General features: G+C 38.1%; 1 protein-coding gene across 4 annotated transcripts in view; it reads left to right on the plus strand.

Moving 5' to 3' along the window:
* arhgap36 (Rho GTPase activating protein 36) overlaps positions 1-20,257 on the plus strand; it is a 61,190-nt gene that overhangs the window by 10,989 nt on the left and 29,944 nt on the right. Inside the window, exon 1 of one of the 4 annotated variants that reach the window (XM_044097687.1) lies at positions 6,349-6,758. The exons of 2 other annotated variants lie outside the window; for them this stretch is intronic. The gene's annotated coding sequence lies outside the window, so the exon portion shown is untranslated. Of the gene's footprint in view, positions 1-6,348; positions 6,759-16,965; positions 17,086-20,257 lie in introns of those variants that run through there. One more of the 4 variants, XM_044097684.1, reaches the window with a different exon arrangement.

The raw sequence follows: 20,257 nt of genomic DNA on the forward strand, positions 1-20,257 counted from the left end.
AAAAAAAACGTTCTGAGGGTGCCTCGGATTTGGAAGCGAATTCTGATCGTAAAAGCCGTTATGGACGCATTAACAGGAGAGTTATGACTTTTCAAAGTCGGTTTTAGAGATACAGGATTCCTCATGACTGAGATTTGAAAGTCTCCAGTTGACATTTTGCACATTTCCCCTCTATTCCCTGTAGACAGCCCCCTCCCATCCTTAGTGCCTACCAACAAACTCTACTTTTATTCTAAGACTCAGTGCAATTCTGTAACGATTTTTACTACAGCTGGAAGACAATAACCAAAACTCATCTATACATATTACATCCATAAAAACAGTTTTTTGTGCAATTTGATCCATTCAATTTAGCCTCTTTTTGTCTTGTTCCTGCTAGTGTGTCATGAACTAAATATTGTCTAATTTCATAACATTTTGGCTCTATGTTTGCCTCTCCGTGTGTAAAAAATAATGACTCAGACTCCAGGTGGTTTCAAGTTTGAAGATCTTGGAAAATGTCTGCACCTTCGGAAGATAAAAAATCTTCCGATGGACATGCTCCTCTTCTTGCTCATCATTCCAAAGTCCAGTCCTCATACTTGCTATCTAGCTAAACATTGATGTAAAAGGTTAATCTCTGTAATTAATGGTGGTTTTCATAAATTCATCAAGCTGTATTATCCCAAAACCTTGACAATTTGTGGATAAAAAGGTTAATCTCTAACTGTGTTGCTCAAAGACACTTTTTTTCCACTACAATTCAAAGTTTTTATCTTTACAAATCTTCTGCCTAGTTTAGTAGTTTCAAACATCAACTAATATCACTTTAGCATCAGCTTAGCATCTTCCCCAAAACTCACTGCAACAGTTAATGTTTACCGCTCTATAAAGGCATATAAATCAATTCTCGGCTCCTGCCATCCTCCTAAGTTTATTCAAGTGGATGACATTTTGTTTCGACTGGACAGACTTTGGCAGTCTTCTCTTAGATACCAGCTCCATTTTTTGAGAGGCAGCAGTCGGTTTAAATGTATTTTTATTTCTAGTCGTTGCCCTCAGACTAGAGCACAAGCACGGCACAACTGTGAACAAACTTGGCTGGTTTTGGGTTCTGCATCACGACTGTCTGCTGAGGAAATTTTTCAATCTTTGAAGAGCCATCCAGATATCATCACAGGAGAAGCAATAAGTGTAACTGAAAGTCAATGGGCTTTTACATAATATACTTATATAAACATGGTGAAATGTGTTCAGCAGGTCTTGTGTGCCTAAGCCACGCTATGAATTTATTCAGACATGTTTGCCTTAACTGGGATTTTAATTGGTCGTTGTCGAAGATTCACAAGGATTTAAGAGCTTTTCCTGATGTCTTAGAAGGCTTATAGTTAAAAAAAAAAAAAACAAAAAAACAACCAGCCAAATGGCTACTTCACATATTAAGATTTACAAGGGGATTTGTCAACAAACCAAACATGTATTGTGTCTGTACATGTCCACCTAATACTTGAGAAGGGTTTTTTATTTATTTTTTGCCTTATTTTACAATGTTTAAGGCATAAATGTCCACTCGCCTCACATATTTTCAGCTTTTCTTTTTTCAGTTCATTTCTGCTTCGTTTTATGCATTCTAAAACATTTATTTTACGTGAGCTCATTGCATCTCAAACAGACAGCCTCACATATATAATCTGTTAACATTCAAAATTCTCTCTCTTTTTTTTTTGAGCTCCTTGAATATTCCCTTTTTTTTTTTTTCACTTTCATGAATCGGGCTGAATAGCAGCTAGCTTCAGCCCTGGTTATTATCACTGTCATCATAAATTAAACAAAGTTACAAAAGCAGGCCGCGGATCACAGGTGGAAACAATGAAAACCTCATGAACCTTTCGGTGAGCGAACGCAGCCTGACAGAAAACTAAATGTATGGCCGTGCACGTTCATGCTGCACTACACCTAGGCTAACGGCAAACAGATGCTGATTGTTGCGTGGTTTCTCCGTCCTGTGTGGGGCGCCTCCAGGGTGACGAGTGAAGTAAAGATGTGAGTCTGTTTAATTGGAAGAGAATGAGCAGAGGAGCTTCAAGCGAGTTGCTCCTTTTCGTGTCGAGGGATGGCCAACGGTGTGTTTTCAAGCTAGCTAACTGGCTAAAGAAGAGCTAGGAGAAGAAACTCCAAATGTGTGTTGAGTTAAATGCTAACATGCTACTGTGATCAGTATTTGTTTACTTTTAATTTTTGTCACTTTATAAATTTCAAGCGGTCTTCATCCGTTTACTGAAATGGGGGGGGAGGCAAATTTTCAACATGAGCTCTGAGATTCTATCAGCAGCTTCTTTATCCTTTCTTCATTTTTTTTCCTTTCTCCAGCTTGCAACATGTACGCCACAGCTCACCGCCTGTTGCTTAGATACAATCAGCTTTTACCAAGAAAAAACAGATTTGCACCAAATCCAAGATTCAGACAAGAAAAACTTCTTACAACTGAGTTTGAGCATCGAGTGAAATGGTATTTTGTCAGATATCGTCGTCTGTGACAGAGCATGTGACATCAATTCCTTAAAAACGGCATCTAACGAAAAATAATAGACCAAAAACTATTAATTTAAAGAAGATGATCTTACAATACTTTGTGGATGAACACATTTTAAGTGATCTGAAGATGAAACTTGAATAAAAGCATATTTTTAGACACTATTTAAAGTAATGAATCTATTAATCTTGTGAGAGACAAACCAGACAAACAAAAACACAATCTACTGAGCTTTTGGCAATAACATTAACTTAATCTTAGCCTACTTCTCATTTAACCAATTCAGGCACAAGCTCCAAATTATTTCAAGTGCACTAAGGTATTTGTACTAGAAAATAGACCAAAAATACTTGGTAAGATTTTGCGTTTTTTGGCGTGTTTTTTTTGTTGCAAAGTACACAATACTGCAGATAGTACAGGTGCAGAAATGTAAATTATTCTACTGGCCTCAGACTTTACTCGTTTTCCGTTTTGACAAGTCAGAGTTGCTACCATTGACGCAAAGAGACGTTTACATGTTTAAGTATTTTATCCAGATATCTTTCATATGTGCATCCATGTACCTATCAGAAAGCAGCATAGAACCTAACCTTATCAGCGTTTTTTTTTTTTAAACCCTTGACATAACAAATTTAGGAAGGAAGAGGATGTGACAGATAGCGTTGGTGCACTGAAGCCTTGAGTAGTACCATGTGGTTATGCACCACAGCATGAAACAAGATGGAGAATCACAAGCATTTCCTCAATGCTGAAAACCTGATTCCTTGCCTCTAAAGGAACAAGAACAATTCTTGGAAACATCTAAACCAAATTGTAGTCATTTGCCTTATCAATTTCTTGGGAAGCATTTGATAAAGATGTTCAGAAACTAACATTTAAAAAGGTGTTTTCTTTGTTTAGCTCATGTGATTTATGTGCACTTGTTTAATGGCGGATTATTCTCTCTTGGGTTTTAAGCTGTCATCTGTTGACAAGTTAATTCCCCTTGCTGTGATGGGTGTTTGGTCGAGCAGAATAGAGAAGAGGAATGGGGACGATTACATTACTCAGGTTGATGACAATCGTGTGGCATTAAAAGCTTACGAAGACTTTTAAGATAAGAACAATAAAGGTGGAGTTTATTGGCTCCTGGTTGTTGAAATCAGGGCAGTTACAAAAGTCTAAAGTCTCCACAGTCTATGACAGAAAAATTGACCTTTCACCATTACACATTTATAAGTCCTTGTGAGCACATCATAGTACGTAACAAAAAAAAATAAAACAAATACAAATAAAAATACACACATTTACCCAAATGTATACTTTTGGATGGATGGACGTTCGGTTTCAAGAAAACCAAACCAGTGTGTTATCTGAACTTCAGAGTACTCCAGAATCCATTGTATCTGACTGTATTTTTTTTTATATTTGTTTTTTGTCTTCTTCCATTGCATAGTACTACCAAAAAACATTCATGTACCCGCAAGAAATTTTCTGACTGCACATTTTTGGCGAAACTAAAGACTCTCCCAGGAAGACTAAAATTTATTCAGCACGTGTATTTTTGTAGACTCCAAATAGATGCTCCGAAAATAGGACAGCAAGAGAAGAATGGGAATCCTGTATTAGAGCTTGGATATACTCACCCTATTCCAATTTATGTGGCCATGAAGGTCATGTGTGAGACCATCACAAAATAGGAGAAATGTTGGAGAAACCGTTAAGAGGACAGCGGGACAAGGACGACGGTCAGATCTGAAGGGGAAACCAATGGAAGACTTGTTAGTGGCTGCAAAATCCCAAAGTTACAGTGAAACTGTCAATATTAAATCATACAAATCTTAATCCAGATGTTAATCTATTGGAAAAAATTTATGTACTTTTACTTGACTTGGTCAAAATTGCTAAGAAGAATGCAGAACGCCGGTCTCTGTGTTTATAAAGCTGGTTGGTACTGTCACTGTCGTGAAATGGGATTCTACGACAAGCAAGGAGTCACAAAAGTTGAATATAAATACATGCAACATATTTTGATTTTCATTTGTAAAATATTTCTTTTTTTTTATTTTTTTTTTATTTATTTTTTTTGTGTTAATATTTTTATTAGGAGAAAGAGCGACATTACAAACATATTTTAAACTATAAATGACAAGGTATGCCATATCGAACAAACATATATATGGATATTAAAATAGTAAAATGGTAAAAGGCATACAATTTAGCTCCTATGGTTTTTTTTTTTTTTAGTAAAATATTTCAGGAACCATGTGTTAATGTTCCTTCAAGTACAAAATTTAATATTTTTAAATACAATTAAATTGGCTTTGAATTGCGGCCACGGAAACGATTAGGTTACATTATAACATTTTGAATTTGTTTTGGGAAAAAGTCATTAAAAATGGCAAAAGAAAAAAGAAGGAAGTACTCATACGGACCTCTCAGTGATAAAGACTGACAAAATTCTACTGGCCAGATATAAAGAAAAGCGGGAGTCTCTTGTTCTGGTTTTGAATTTGCTGCTTTCATCTACAGTTTATACCCCCAACATATTGTAGTTTAACACCAGACATTTAGTTTAAGCATTCTGTCTACTATCCACTCCTTTTTTTTTTTTAAATCCCTACAGGAAGTACAAACAGAATCAGTGTTAAGTCATAAGCAATACCGACGTCATCTCAGACAAAACCAAAGAGCAATTTCCTCCCCCAACAGGAAGTTGTTGAATACTTGCCCCATTCTCGCCGGAGCAAATTACGATGGGAGGAAGTGCTAGGATGCAGGAGGCTGTCCAACTCTGTGGGTGCTGATGGTCAGGACGATGGGCGTGGATGTGAATGTCCTGTTTAGAGAGGAGGGACAGGGACAGAGATGGAAGGGCGCGTTATCGATGCCCTCAGTGGAATCTTGTTTTTTTCTGTCCCTGTTGGCATTTCCTCTCCTGCTTTTTCCAAATTCCATTGAGAAACAGATACACGCCAAACGCTGACGGGAAGAAAAGCAGTCGAAGATAATGAGTATTGGAAATCAGTCTCACTAGCCGTTGACCTCATTTACCTGACTGAGTCTAAATAGCAATACAGGCTAATACAGGCCGATGAAAAAGAAATGTTGGCCTTTTTGTGCTTTTCATGTATTAAAGCAAAAGAACATAAATATGAATAAATGTTGTATACTGTAACTAATTGAGGAAACAATTTGACAGGTCCTCTGTTCTCCATTCAAATCTGCCAAGTTGCTGTGATACTATTGACATGTCAGTAGATGATAACACTGATATTCAAAATAATCAATATTTTAAAGAAGATGCTAGCAATGCTAGGTTAATGATTCTAGTAAAACTTAAGCTCCTTATTTTCATTGTTCATCGCAGGTGTGGGGTCCCTGCAGGTAGACATGCAGCTATTCTGTGAGGAGAAAATCAGGCAGGAGCAAAGACTCAATGAAAACCTGAGAGCGGAGAAGGACAATCTCCGAGATCAAATGTCCAAGGAGATCACCTGCCTGCAGGAAAAGGAGAAAAATCTGCAGAGAGAGCTGGAGCAGATTAAGGTTTCATACCAAGAACTGAACTGGATGTATGAAGCAGATGTTTCTGCACTGAGGCAGAGAGCAGAATGTCATCAATATGAGGTGAGCTGTGAAAAAGAATTAAATTTGGAAAGAGCAAAATATGACCACCATCTCATCAACTCACTCAGGACAGAAAAGAACAATTTGCGACAAGAGTTCACTTTCCTGCAGCAGCAATCCGCAGAAACAATTCAACATCTCCAAAGTGAAGTGGAGCAAACCAAAGTTTTTTTATCAAGAACTTAAAACTCGATATGAAGGAGATGTTTCTGCTCTCCAAAAAAGCCTCACTACCTTCCAATAAGTGTACTCTGCCAGTGAGGTTAATTACAAAACGGAGATAAAAAAAATCTGAAAACGAAGCTCCAAGACGAAGAACTAGGAGCTCCAAGAAGGAAAGTGGCCAGGTGTCAAGAAAGAAATGGGGAAAAAAGACACAAATAACATCTCTGACCCTGCAGCCATGAACATGGACCGTCTCTTAGAGGAAACCCTGTCACAGGACAATGAGGTACATGATGCACCTCCAGAGGAGCTGAAGAGAAGAATCAGACGTTCCTCTAGAAGAACCAGCAGAACTTGAAGTGGAGGCAGTCTGCTGTGGAAAACGACACGACACTTTGAAACTCAAGAAACGCCAAAAAAGGAAGAGAAGCAAGAAAACCTCCAACACAAGCAACTAGCAAAAAGTGTCCAGGTCAGAACCATTTGAAATTACATCTCATATTTTGAACCAAAATGTCTGTAGGTTTTCTCTTGGTGCTCTGGTTTTCCCCAATTTCAAAAACCATGTAAATTGAGGTGATAGACCAATCAAATTGTCGGAACGGTGTTGCAGTGGTTAGTGCTGCATCTTCGCACAAAAGAGGACTTCGTTGTTAACTGGGCGCCTCTTTCTGTGGGAGTTTCTATGTTCCCCCCGTGTTAGTGGGGGTTTTCTCTTCCGGTCTTCGTTTATTCACGGCCTTTGAAGGACCCAGTATCCGTAGACCGGGCTCCTTCAAAGGATGCAGACCCTGAATTCGGACACAGCAATAGAATGAATTTAGATAAAAGTTTATTTTTAAACACTTGCTCTACTAACAGTCCTACCAAAATGATTATATTGGCCTTGCAGATAAAATGGTTTGTTGTACAGCTCTTCTGATAACTTTAGCTAGCATACCTATTTTGAATTTATTTTGCTAATCCTTCAGTTAACTGTATCTACTGACTTTAACCCTTCAGTAGCTAGCAGTTGCTAGGGTTAGCTTCAGTAGCTCCTTTTTAAAATCCCTACAGGAATTTAAAACCAGTTAACTGTAACGTTGGTAGCTACAGTAAACTTTCGCTACTGAAGTTAGCCCTGCAGTAGCTAATGTTAACTGCAGATCCAGTAGCTACTGAAGCTAACAGTAGTTAGCTGGACTTGTAGCCATTATTTTGTTGGACACCACAGGCACGATCGAACCCAATGGAACCGTTGTACCTAGGATTTCTGTCGGTTAATGTGTGATCTCTCAGGTTTTGAAAATGGGCCGACAACTTTAAGATCGTGTAGTGTGCGCTGGGCATTACACTAAGGAAATGAGGAAGGGAGGGTCAGTGGAGAGCAGCGGAGTTGAGCCTTTTTTCATTCACTGTCATCAACAGAAAGAGAAAAAGGCTGGAAGAGACGATAAAGCCGATAATTAAAATGACGTCGATAGACTGAAGCTAACCCTAGCTAATTTTAAAACCAGGCATTAATCAATGCTTTACTACAATCTATCTGCAACGCATGTGGCTCTAGTGTCAGCGTAACGTCCTGACTGAATGAAAATCATTATAACCGATTTATGTCACGTTAACGAAGAACAGCTGAAAAGTTACCGGGTTCATCAACGTAGCGATTTCGCTCCAACTCCTCCCCTCGTCATTTCTATATTCTTTGCACCAAATGTTTTATAACCATTAATGTTGTTTCCACATATCATCTCCAATGTCCGCTGGACTTCAGGTTGCGCCGTGTCAGCTGTTTGGGATTCCCCTCTGTAATTTCCCCTCAGAAAGCGCGGAGCAGAATCCGGCTTTCTGATTGGCTACCTGTCACATTCAACAGGCTGCGGTAACGATCCCAGTCGGGGAAAACCCCTGATTTAGATCGGAGGGGCCACAACGATCTACTGTAACACACTACAGGATGATCGGTTACGAAAGCGCCAATCTTAGAACGGTGAACGTTCTAAGATTGTCATAAGGGGGAAATGTAGGTGTGAACTAACGTGTAGTGTGAATTATTGCATCAGGTAGTCGGATGTGCTCATCTTCTTTATTTAAATCTAATGATTACTGAAGGGCAATATGGTAAACAGACTTCATAATCTGCACTCTTTTGGTTGAATGCAGTATTTATTTACACTTTGGTGTTTTTATTCAAGTACATTTTTGCTAATGGAGACTGAGAATCCATTTTATTTTTGTTTTTGGTTGTTTTGTTTATTTTATCAATTCTAGTGTTGGGTGTTCTTTTGAAAATAAAGTGTCTCTATCTTTGGTAGGAAATCGCATGCATTATTATGTCATTTCCATTAAATCAGTGTAAAAAGGTCTTCAAACAATACTACCGTCTATCGCAATAGTTTTTGAGACAATTAATCGCTCAGCAAAATTTGCTATCATGACAGGCCTACTTCCAGTTGTTACATGTTTTTGTTAAACAGAACAGTTTGATAAAGTTTTGAGAATTCAATTCAGAAAGTAAAACCCACAACATCCGCATAGAATCCGCTAACAGAGGCAAATAGCTAAACTCCAGTTAATCTTGTCCATCAGTAGTTAGAGCACTACTAGAAGATCAATTCAATCTACGCATTTCCTACTTTCAGTGTGCATTTGGGCACTGTTTCATTAAAACTAGTAGGTCACAAGTATAATTCAAAACGATATTTTCTCTTACAAGTATGGTTAGCCAATCTTGTGCTGAAGTGACCATGTGTATCTGTTGGAATGTATGTTTTACCTCCGATCTAAAATAATTACCAGGGTTTCTGGTTTGAATATCCAGAATTACCACATGCATTCACTAAGTAGCAGCAGCTCAATCTGATCTGCTGAAAACTCCTGCTGTATCCCACAGTGAACTGTCACAGGACAAATAGCCTTGTTATCTGACTTTCATTTAGAAGAACCTAATCTTCAAGCCTAATTATGATCCCTATAAGCCTATCCGCTTATCACAAAGTGCACTGTGACATATCCATGCCTGAAAAATAGGGTGAAGGCTCTTTATCCTTACAGCTGACAATTTATCTATATATATATATATCTATATTAATTTAGCAATTTGAGCTGGCTTTAAAAGACCATTATGTGTACTGTCTTCCTTTCACACAATATGATCCGTAACTAGATGTGCCAGTGATTCTATAAACAGCAGCGCTTCATCAATTATACTGCACCTGCTCTGCTTCTCTCCAAAGTAACATAACGTCCTCCTTTATCGCTGTATGGTGTGTGTATTTATAATTGGCTGTGGTTCTTCTAGCGTCAAGTAGGTGTGTGTTTTTGTGTATATGGTGTATTTTCATATATATGTGTGTGTTTTGCGATTTCTCACCTTGTAGGGCCCATTTTTACAATGTCTTGAGTATGATAGAAGTGTTGTTTTGGTTTAATGGTTGGGTTTAGTGTAATGGGCTGGGTTAGGCTGTAGAAGTGAATGAAAAATGAATGGAAGTCAATGTGAAGATAGAAAGACGTAATTATGTGTGAATGTGTGTGTGGCTGCGGGGTGAGAGACATGGCAAAAAAAAAAAGAAAAAAAGAGAGAGAGAGATAGTGTGAAGATAATTGCATCTGGTTCCAGTAATGTGCAGCTTGCAGTGTTGGACTCTGTCCTCTGTCCACTGAAACATCAAAGTTGCAACACATTTAATTTGGCTTACTCAAGACTGCACTTTAAACCTTCAGTCTAATCTCATTTTTAGAGGTTTAATTACATTAAAGCAATTGTAAATACTTTATTGGTTTCTTTTACATGGGATATACAGAAAGGTTTACAAACCCCGAGCTTTTAAAAACAAATTACATAATTGAAAGTTTATTTCATTTTAGTAAGTCGATAAAAAAAAAAAGTCCAACCATTACTTTTATTAATAAGTTTTTAATTCAGCCAATTTTGATGCATTAGCAGACCAATGAATTTTTTTAAATATACCTATTTTGTGGCTTACACAATCACACAGTGCTTTACCCAGACTTATTATTAGAAAGTTTAGTGAAAGGAAAAGCTTGTTAGAAGCAGCAGAGCTAGTAATAACTGTGAGAGGACAAATACGTGCAGGACATTTGGATACACCTAACATATCCATCACAGTGTCATATTTTTACAGCTATGTAGATAACCTCCCCTTATTTTCATATAGTGTTTTCTAAATTTGAGTCATCTTAAAGTTTAAAAATCACATATTCATATTTACATGTAAATAAAACCCTCAAATTGATCTTAAATTTGAATTACCCCTTTCGTCAACCCTTGAACTCTGTCTTTTGCTGCTCTTGCCATCTTGTTGAACATATTGTGGCCTATAGGTGGTGCTGTATCCTTGAAGTTCCTCCATATGTCCTGACATGGATTTCCTGCTCTGGCAGAGTGCATTCATTTGAGAGTCGCCTGTGCATCATTCATCCTGTTTTGAAGAAGAGCGCTGGAGTCAGCACATAGGCTTCGGGACGTGACCACGCGGTGCCACCTGTGACCTTTGAACTGGAAACGAGTGGCAGGGTTAGAGGAAGCGATGACAGGGAGGACGACCAGAAGATATCCATGAAATCAGTGGAACAAGACGGGCAGGGAGGGCCGCAGGTCAAAATGGTTTCTACAGGACTAAGCGCTTTTCTTCACTATAGGCAGAGAAACCTATGACTCATGTTTTTCTGTTTGGTTTTTTTTTTGTTTGTTTGTTTTGGGGGGTTGGGGGGTTTAGTAAATTTGTACATTTTTATTTTGATGCTTTTTGCTACAAAAATCAGAACACCATTTAAGATGTTGACCAACAGTGGCATAAGAAACGCTTAGTGCCCAGAGTTTCAGTAACATTTCATTTTGGAATTATTAAATCATCTAAATCAACTGAATGTTATTAAAGGAATGGACTGCATTGATGCTGTGTCCAGATAAAAACCCAGAACTCTAAGAACGTGACCTTCTTAGTGACCACCTCTTATAACGGTACAATCTCACATTTCAAAAATCTGATATTCCCAGCCTTTATTTTGAGCATATTTTAAAGAGAAAAGATTACGCCATGTGAAACATAACAGTGTCATACAAAAATATCAGAATTAGGTCAAGAAATAACAATGTTTTCAACACAGTCAATGTAATTTATCGTGAATGTTTGCAAAACGTGGCACAAATATTTTTAAAAAGCTTTGTTGCAAACATCAGAGACACGTGATTCCGCCTTTACCTCCGTTTATTATTTCATCAGGTATCAAAAATCACAGTCAGCTGAACATTGCTGCAAATACAAGTCAACTTTAAACAAAAAAATGTTCACTTCTTTTTTTTTTTACATTTATTCAGTACTAATTTCAAAACAAGCTTTTGTATAGCATTTCGTCACTAATTATACATCCATGCATGTCTGAAAAACATTAGCAGAGCCTCCTGCACAAGCAAGTGAAGTTAAGTTTTTGTTTTTTGTTTTTTTTCTTAAGCGATCAGGCTGTTTTTAGAAGCAGTAGAGACCCAAATGGAAGTACAAAGATGTGTATAACGTGAATTTTGCATACTAGGTCTCCTTTAAGGTCATGCCAAAACATCTCGATTGGATTTTAGTTCAAACCTTGACGGGGCCATTCTGAAACGTTTTTTTTTTAAAGCTTTATAGAGGTGTAGTTGCAGGTCTGCTAAAGGTGCTGGTGCATAACTTGAGATTCAAGATGGCAGGATATTGTCCTTCAGGATTTTCTAAAGAGCAGAATTCAAAATTCCATCAGTTATGGAAAGTTTTCTAGCCTCTGATGAAGCAGGCCAACACCAGACCATTAAAAGTCCAATTTCTTTAGAATAGAGCACGTTGTGTTATATTGCTTTTAGAGGCCGTTTAGGCTATTTCATGTTGTCAGAATTATTTCCTGAATCTGTGCCTTGAACAGATTGTAGTTATCCAGGTTATATTTTCTATAACCAGAAATGTGTTTGATGAAGAAAAATCAAAACCAGAGTACATCTGCATGAGGGCAAATCATTTTTAAAGCGCTGTTGACGTTGTGAAATTGCAGATGTTTTTGCAGCTGAATGGGAAAGCGAATTAGCCCTGAGAGGAAAAATCAGCTTCTCTAAGTTGAGAGCTTATAATCAGTCAGATATTGTTTGTCTGTTTGTGTCTCTGTTGGTCCAGTTTCTTTGTTTTTTGTTTTGTTTAGTCTTCACTGCCCTGCAGTCTGTAGTTTATTTGTTCATCCTCAACTCGTGGATGAACATGTGATGTTCAAGGTCATTGAATCCAAACTTGCCTGTGGTGACCTGACAAGTCAGATTTTTTTCTTCCCCCCTTCATATTAGCTGCTTTTGTTTTGGGCTTTGGTGTGTGTGACAGACGTGTTCCAGGCTTACTCTCTCGCGCACACACACACACACACACACACACACACACACACACACACACACACACACACACACAAACACAAGCTTCAAGATAGCTAGTAAAAAAAAACTAGCAAAAAAGAAAGACACTCCATAAATGTTATTTCATTTATCTATTACTTACCTTCATAATTTCTCTCTTAAGTCATGTAAGTGATGATTATGTGCTGGCTTCCCCCGTTTTTTATGAATTTATTAAGAACAGATTAATCAATTTGGACTGTTTGATTGCTGCTTGGGTTTCTTTTTAATTATTATTTAGAAGTGCATCTACTACAAATTTAGTGTCACTTAAACTATATTTTACTTGGTTTGAATCACGGAGTTCCACTGGGTTTTGTTCTTGGCCCCGTTTCATTTGTTCTTCCTTTACACCGTATTTTAACATAAAGTAGTCACATATTCTAGTACTGTTATCCTGGTGACGGTGACTTTTATTTCTCATTTTGAAACATCAGTATCATATATATACATACATGCGTTCACATAGATCACATGCGCTAAAGCTAAGGGAAATTACATGTTAGGAAACACCCGCAAAGCTAAGGTTAGAGGATATGACACACTAGGCAACGCCCTCTTTAGGGTGTAGCTTCGATAGAGGCTAACAAAAGGAATTACAAATTATTGTTTGATGCCATTTTGTTCTGCTAGCTCTTAAGGATAGCATGAGCTATGGACCAGCTGTATTTTGGTTAATAAATGGAATTCATAAATTCAACTCACTGACTCTTCTTCAACCTCATACATCAAGAACGTAGCATAGAGAAAGGATAATTCTCCACAAAATATACAGATTTTAACAAGATAATTTTTTAGTCCTGCTGAAGCAAAATCTGAAGGATTTGGCCATAATTAAATTTTTTAAGAAATGGAGGAAAACAGTGGAAACTAGTAAGCCTGAGAATACCAAGGCATCATGTTATGGTTTGCTTTGTTTGTTCTTGTTTTTTTGTTTATTTTTGCTTCTTAATGGTTCTGCGCAATCCACAAATTATGTGGTATCATAATTAGAGAAAATAATGTGGAAATATTAAAACCACATCTTAAGTTATCAGCTGGGAATTTTACTTTTAGACACACTTGATGTTGTCATCCAAACATAAAATGATCCTAATCATTCTTTCATTTAGTTGCAAAGGCAGCTGTCGTAAAAACTTTGCGTGGGTGTGTGTGTGTGAGAACCAGGTTTTTATACACTTGTGGGAACCTGTTTCTGTCTGCAAAGTGGGGACCACTGCTCCGTGTGGGGACATTTTCTTGGTCCCCATGAAGGGAAATGCTGTTTTGGGATTAGGGCCTCGGTATGTGGTGGTTAGGGTTAGAATTAGGGGTAGGCTGTGGAAAATGAATGGAAGTCATAGTAAAGTCCCCACAAGTCATGAAAACATGACTCTGTGTGTGTGCGCGCATTATGGCCTACAAAACTGACTCGGCCTGTCAGAAATTCAAAAATTGAAAGAAAGTAGTAAAGAAAAATCCTCTATCATTATTCTGGATGATAGAGGATAGACATGATTTTTGTAATTCTGATCAAAAATAGCAGGAATAAAAAGAAACGTACGTCTACTTCATGCTGTGCTATATATGACTTGTTGCTGATCTTGTTCTTTTGTCTCTTTAAACATCATGGAAGCCTTGATCATGATCTCACATATCCAACGTCATAGAGGTGGTTTAATTCCAGCTCAATTAGAGGAGATCCAGGTCAGATCGGAGCTCAGAGAAGCTTTTGACGCCCACTAACATAACCTACGACTTGATCATCTCTCGCTTGAGCAGGCTTCCTCACGGCCTTTTTCTTTCTTTCAGCTATGCTCTCCCCTGTCCTTTTTATAGACCTTTTATCCTGTCGTTTTAATCCTTTGCTTGCTCCCTCTTGCTCGCCTCCCTCCTCTTCTCTTTCTGTCTTTCTCCCTCCTAACTTCTTCTGTGTCCTTACCTTCCTATTGGCTCTTATGAATTAGTCTTAATACTTCTTAAAATCTGTATTTATCAATCCAACACGTTATCATTTCACCCGTCCTGACCTAGCAATACCTTACTGACTCTACATGTTCTTCAAAGTAAAATCTGCCTCTGTCTCTCTAGCCCTTGAGTAATAGTAGGCTTGTATAGTTATATTGATTCTGATATTTATCGATTTTTTTTTTTCACCCTCGGAAGGTATCGGTTTTTCATCCACGAGTATCGATACGTTAAACCATAGTGGTCCATAAGCTTATACCGTCTTTTTAACATGTCTAGTTTATGACGACTTAGCAGCAAGACTCCGCCTCCCCAAGTCTCACTTTCAACTTGTGCTTAAAATGCACGTTATAAACTACACACCAGTTTTTTAATTGTGTTAATAGGCCCAGTAAAACCAGAGTTATGCTGAAATAAGTAAACCATATTTTTCACAATGTCAGAGAATGTCAAAAAACGGCTTTTCCAGTTATGTGAAAGGCAATGAGCTAGCAAACGTAAAAAAAAAGGAACGCAACGCTAGATTCCTTTGTTTTGGGAAATCTCAAATATTTAATAAATAACGGTGGGCTGTATTTTGTTGCTAAGAAACGAAGTAAAGTTGCGCAAGTAACCGTGAAAGAGAAGCGGAACAGAGTAGCGGTGTAAACAGAGCAGCGGCAAAAACAGTGAGATCGCGAAATTAATGCAAAGTTTGGATATCGAAGCGACTGGTGGCATCCACTTCGTAATTTGTTTTTAGCTTAGTGGTTTCTGTTCTGTATATAAAGAATTACCTGAAGAATGAACACTCGGCATGCAGTGGCGTTCTGTCTTGAGCCGGAAAACGAAGAGGGGAAACCCGCAGCCGGAATCCGAGGATTTCCTTGATGACGATGGAGGATCGATCATTCTTATTAGCAACTGACAAAGAGTATCAGAGACTGAGAGTACGAGATCCTGGCAGTCTGAGAGGCAGATACTCAGAGATCCAAGCAGGGGAATGGCGGCGCTGCGCAGGAGTTGATCACTACGGGGTGATGCAGAGATGTGTTGTGTAGTTGGTGCTTTTAATCGATTTTCAATTAATTAAATCCAAGTCTGTGGAACACAAAATGCCACTAAAATCACTCTGTCCTTCTAAAATCTTTCAGAAAATCGTAAAAGTGCACCAAATCGTACTGAATTGCATCGTCTGCCAAATATTGTGATACATAGCGCTGTGAGTTATTTCAGATTGAGGAAGGTCTGAGTTTGTTAGGAAGTGCACCACAACCATCTCAAAAAGCGGACTGCTGGCATGTTGTGGGCCAGGACACACAGAGCACCTCATCCTCCTCCTTTATTTCTGTCCACTGATCATCACTTTATAGTAATTGATAGTCAGCTTTCAAAATAGCACAGCGTGAAAGCAAACCGCATCAAGAGATAAAAAAACAAGAAAAGGCCTGGTATTGGTCCAGACCAAACAAGCAGACCAAATGACATTTCTGGTGTGAATGCAACCCATAATAATTGAGCTGAACAAATCTAAATTGGAGAAAGTATTTGGAAAAAAAAAATATTGGAGAGAAGTTTAACCTTTGGAATATTTTCTCAAATTTACGATATTTGAGCTGGTCATACCTAATGACTTCTGACCATCGAGAGTAGTGTGTGTGATCTGTGACTATATTGGCTAATTATATGTTAACTATATTTGTCAAAACCAAACAAAAAAGGGTTCTTGCTTTGCCATTCTAACCCGGTGTTGTGTATCGTCTTGTCTTGAGAAGCATTTTACCGTTCTTATTATTACCTTCCTTCTCTTCATTGGTAGTTTATGCTTTTTTTCCCCATTTCCTCTTCAGTTATCCCTTTAATATTTTCTCACCATACTCCTGTTTCCTACTTTCTGCCCCTTAACCCTCCTCATGTGACCAACTTTCTTTGATCACCATGTTTTTTTTTGTTTCCTTTTCAGTACCTGCAGTACCATTTTTGATTCCATTTTCCTCCAAACTTGTCTTTCTGTCTGTGTTTGCTGAGATTCTTGTGTTTCTATAAATCCCCTCCTCATAAAGTGGCAATAACATCGCTTTATTGTCTCTTTAAATCACCTCCTCTTTATTACCTTCATTGTTTCTGCTGATAATTTCGCCCGGTTATCTTTCCCACTGTCTTCCTTCACTGCGTTTCCATCTATCCAGTTTCTTCTGCCATTTTTCCCCCGTCCCTCCTCCCTCCCTCCTCTCTTGTGTTTATGTTGTAAGAAGTTGAGTCGGCGGCACCGCTTCTCCTCCTCCTCCTCCTTTTCTCTTAATCTAACACACTGCTCAGCCCTCCCCAGTCAGTCTCGTGCAGCTCAGATGAAGCTGAGATGAATTTGTTTTGCTGACCAAAGTCTAGATAACCAAGGCTCTGCAAACTAAAGGCAACAAAAGTTTTGGGATTTTAACTGAGAAAAGGTGAAGCCCTCCTACAGGTACAGTTGGCGTGTGTGTGTGTGTGGATACTGTGTGACTTTCATGTTGACAATCTTTGGATATCTATCTTTAGTTGTTTCATTTGCCTTTTAGGCCTCATAAATCACTGATAATTGCATGATAGTTAGAAAGTTTTTCCAAATTAAATATAAAACTGAGTTTTATATTTTATTAATATAAACTCAGATTTTGTATTTTACTCTATTTTCTCCAAATAGACCTGAACATAGCAGAATTTGTTGTGTTATTCTGTGTTTACTAATAGTTTAGTTTATGTGAAACAGATTTACTGTCTTTACTCCCCAATTTGTAGCAAATTCTGCTATAACAAAATTAGCTAACTAGCAGAATTTGGACTATATCTGAAAATATAGTCCAAATTATAAACTTGACCCAACCCAAGTGTTTGCCTATGATCACCAATTGAGGTTTTCTCATAAAACTATGATTATTGAAATGAAAATGAGCCTGAGTGCGTTAATGTAGAACCTTTCCAGTCTTGGTCCTATAGAACCTTCCTTTCTGAAAAAAGACAAATAGGTAAATCTTTGAGGGGTTATCATTAGACGAGTTTCAGGGAAAGCTCAGTTGGTTTGAACTCTGTACAATGTCAGTTGCCAAGCAACAAAAATATTGCCTTTGTTCTAATCTGGAAAAACAAGCAACATATTGACTTCTTCACAAAGGGGGCCGGATTCTTTGCTGAAAAATGCAGGGGCTCTAATGAACATAAAGCACAATCTTTTGTCAGATGAGATGAAAATTATTCAGGTTGGGTTCAGGATTACATCAGAGTATGAAATGTAACAGTTACAGCACAGCGGTGGAGGTGTGATGAGATGGAGCAGTGGGGATTGTTTGGGTTCTTGGAGTTGGTGATAATGCAAACATTTTGGAATATTGTTCAGCCTCAGTGTGTAGATATTTATCTATTTGGCTCATGATGGACTGCCGACCTGACCAGACTGTGCCCTGCATCTTGCTCAATTACCATTGGGAAGAGGCACCATGTGTACACAAGCATGATTAACAGCGCTAAGACCCGCCTTCTGGTTCTGATTGGTTGTTTTTAGTTAGCACTGGAAGAAGGCAGAAGAGCTCGATTTATGTCGATTATCTGTCTCATACCACTCTATCATGACATATTGACAGACTTCACAAATATATAAAAAAATATTTTTTTATAAAACTTGCATACAGCAGCATTTGATATTACCGAGAAGGAACACCAATATCTATTTCAGTGTCACAGCTTTGTCGACATGTTTGGTGTTTTCTACAAAGTGTGAAGCTGTCAATGCACCTCTAGATGTGCAAATCTGGGCTCACGTTTCACGCCTCGACAGATGTGGGACTATTTTAATTTTAGTGTGGACGTCAAAATGGAATCCATGTGTTTGTGCGGTAAACATGAAATTTTAGTCGGACGTGACACAACAGCTGCTGTGTCAACGAGTGACCTGTTAAGGCACAGGTCTTTGGCTCTGCCAAGAACCTATTAGTAAATCCTACTTGTGTGCGTGTGCGACTGTATGTAAGCCACTCCCAGAGCACGTTTACGTGCTAATGTGTGTAAAGCTGTGTTTTGAGACCATCTTAATGAAAACCAGCCATCGTGTCCTATTAATTCTCGGGAACACAACGTGAAGCCGAATAGTGAGAAGATAATGAGACGCCATTAGATCTGAGGAAACTCTGTTCTTACACGTTCATTATGTAAATCCTCAAACAGGACAGAACACACTGAAGGACGTGTTTGTGTTTCCTCGATGGACAATTAAAAAGCTTTAGTCAAACCGTGTCAGCAAAAAGACAGAAATGAAGAAATGAAAATCTGCTTGATGTCACAGTGTGTTTTGTTCCTCTGTTGATGTGGGTGAGATCTTGAAGGGATTATTAAATGACGAGCCTCTGATCACATCAGCATCTCTGATGAAAGAGATCGTTAAGAGAAGATCTGAGTTTTTAGTTTCCATTTATTATTCTTTTGAATTAATGTGAGTTACAAAAACACTTAATTTCCCTTTGGAATCAATAAAGGATTTTTGAATTTAAATTTCTATCCGAATTTTTAACTGTGTGTGTTCAGTCTGAAGGCTTTGTGTAATATTAGATCATTCGCGGCTTATCTGTCTTATTATAACCTCAAGAGCTTTAACTATGTCATTGTGCTCATGCTCTTATAGATTGCCAGTTTGCAGGAACGTGTTAGGCAGAGAAGTGCGTCATCAGCATATTGGTGAATACTGACCAGTGAAATAAAATATTAGCTGTCAAATTGAAGCGAAGGCAGAGTGTTTGTTTCTGAAACAAGTGTAAATATATTTTTGCAGGAAATAAAAGTGTAAAAAACTCTCAAATGAAAAAAGTTTTAAAGTGCCACAAATATAAACCACCATCCTCATCTACATTCTGACTTCTCCAGGTACCAAAGCTTTCAAATTTTAACATTTCTGGTCCTAAATATTAAGATTTGCTTACTTTAGTGTTTAGAATTAGAGTTATCTCTCTCATCACTTCTTTTGAAAAGGTTGTTCATTTTTCTGATCATTATTTTTACCAAGTTTCTCTATAAGACAGGATGGAGATTTAGCTAATATTAATCTCAGAAACAAAAGAACCGGCTCTTTCAGGACATTCAACACGTCATCTTTTTTTAAACGCTCACCTGGATCAGGTAGTTTCACGTCACTGAAACGGAAACGAATGCAGCGCTAACGAGGCTAACGTGGGTTGGCATTCGGTCTCATTTGGCTTTGTGGTCAACTGGTGGGGTCACGACGAAAGGCCGCGGCCAGTTGGGAACATCACAGAGAGAAATATGCAGAAACACGGAGGCCTGGAGACGTCAACATGTTTGAGGAGTGAGAAACACCTGCTAGCTGTTAGAGAGTGTTTCTGTAACTCCGTCACCTGATCATGAGGCAGGCACAGCAGCAAGCTGGTCTTTGCATACATGCACATTATTTTAATTTTTTTGCTGCTTTCATCAATAGCCAAATTTCATTATAAACCTAGATAATCAGTGTGGTGCAGCAGGTGTTTTTTCTGCAGTGATTATTCATTCTGTCAGTACAAATGTTTTGCAGATTTGAACAATTCTTTGAACAGGCTTTTGATGCAAATTAGGAAAAAAACAAACAAAAAAAAACAGCTCTCTTAATTAGTCCA

Source organism: Gambusia affinis, linkage group LG18, assembly GCF_019740435.1.
Source record: "Gambusia affinis linkage group LG18, SWU_Gaff_1.0, whole genome shotgun sequence".
Lineage (NCBI taxonomy): Eukaryota > Metazoa > Chordata > Actinopteri > Cyprinodontiformes > Poeciliidae > Gambusia > Gambusia affinis.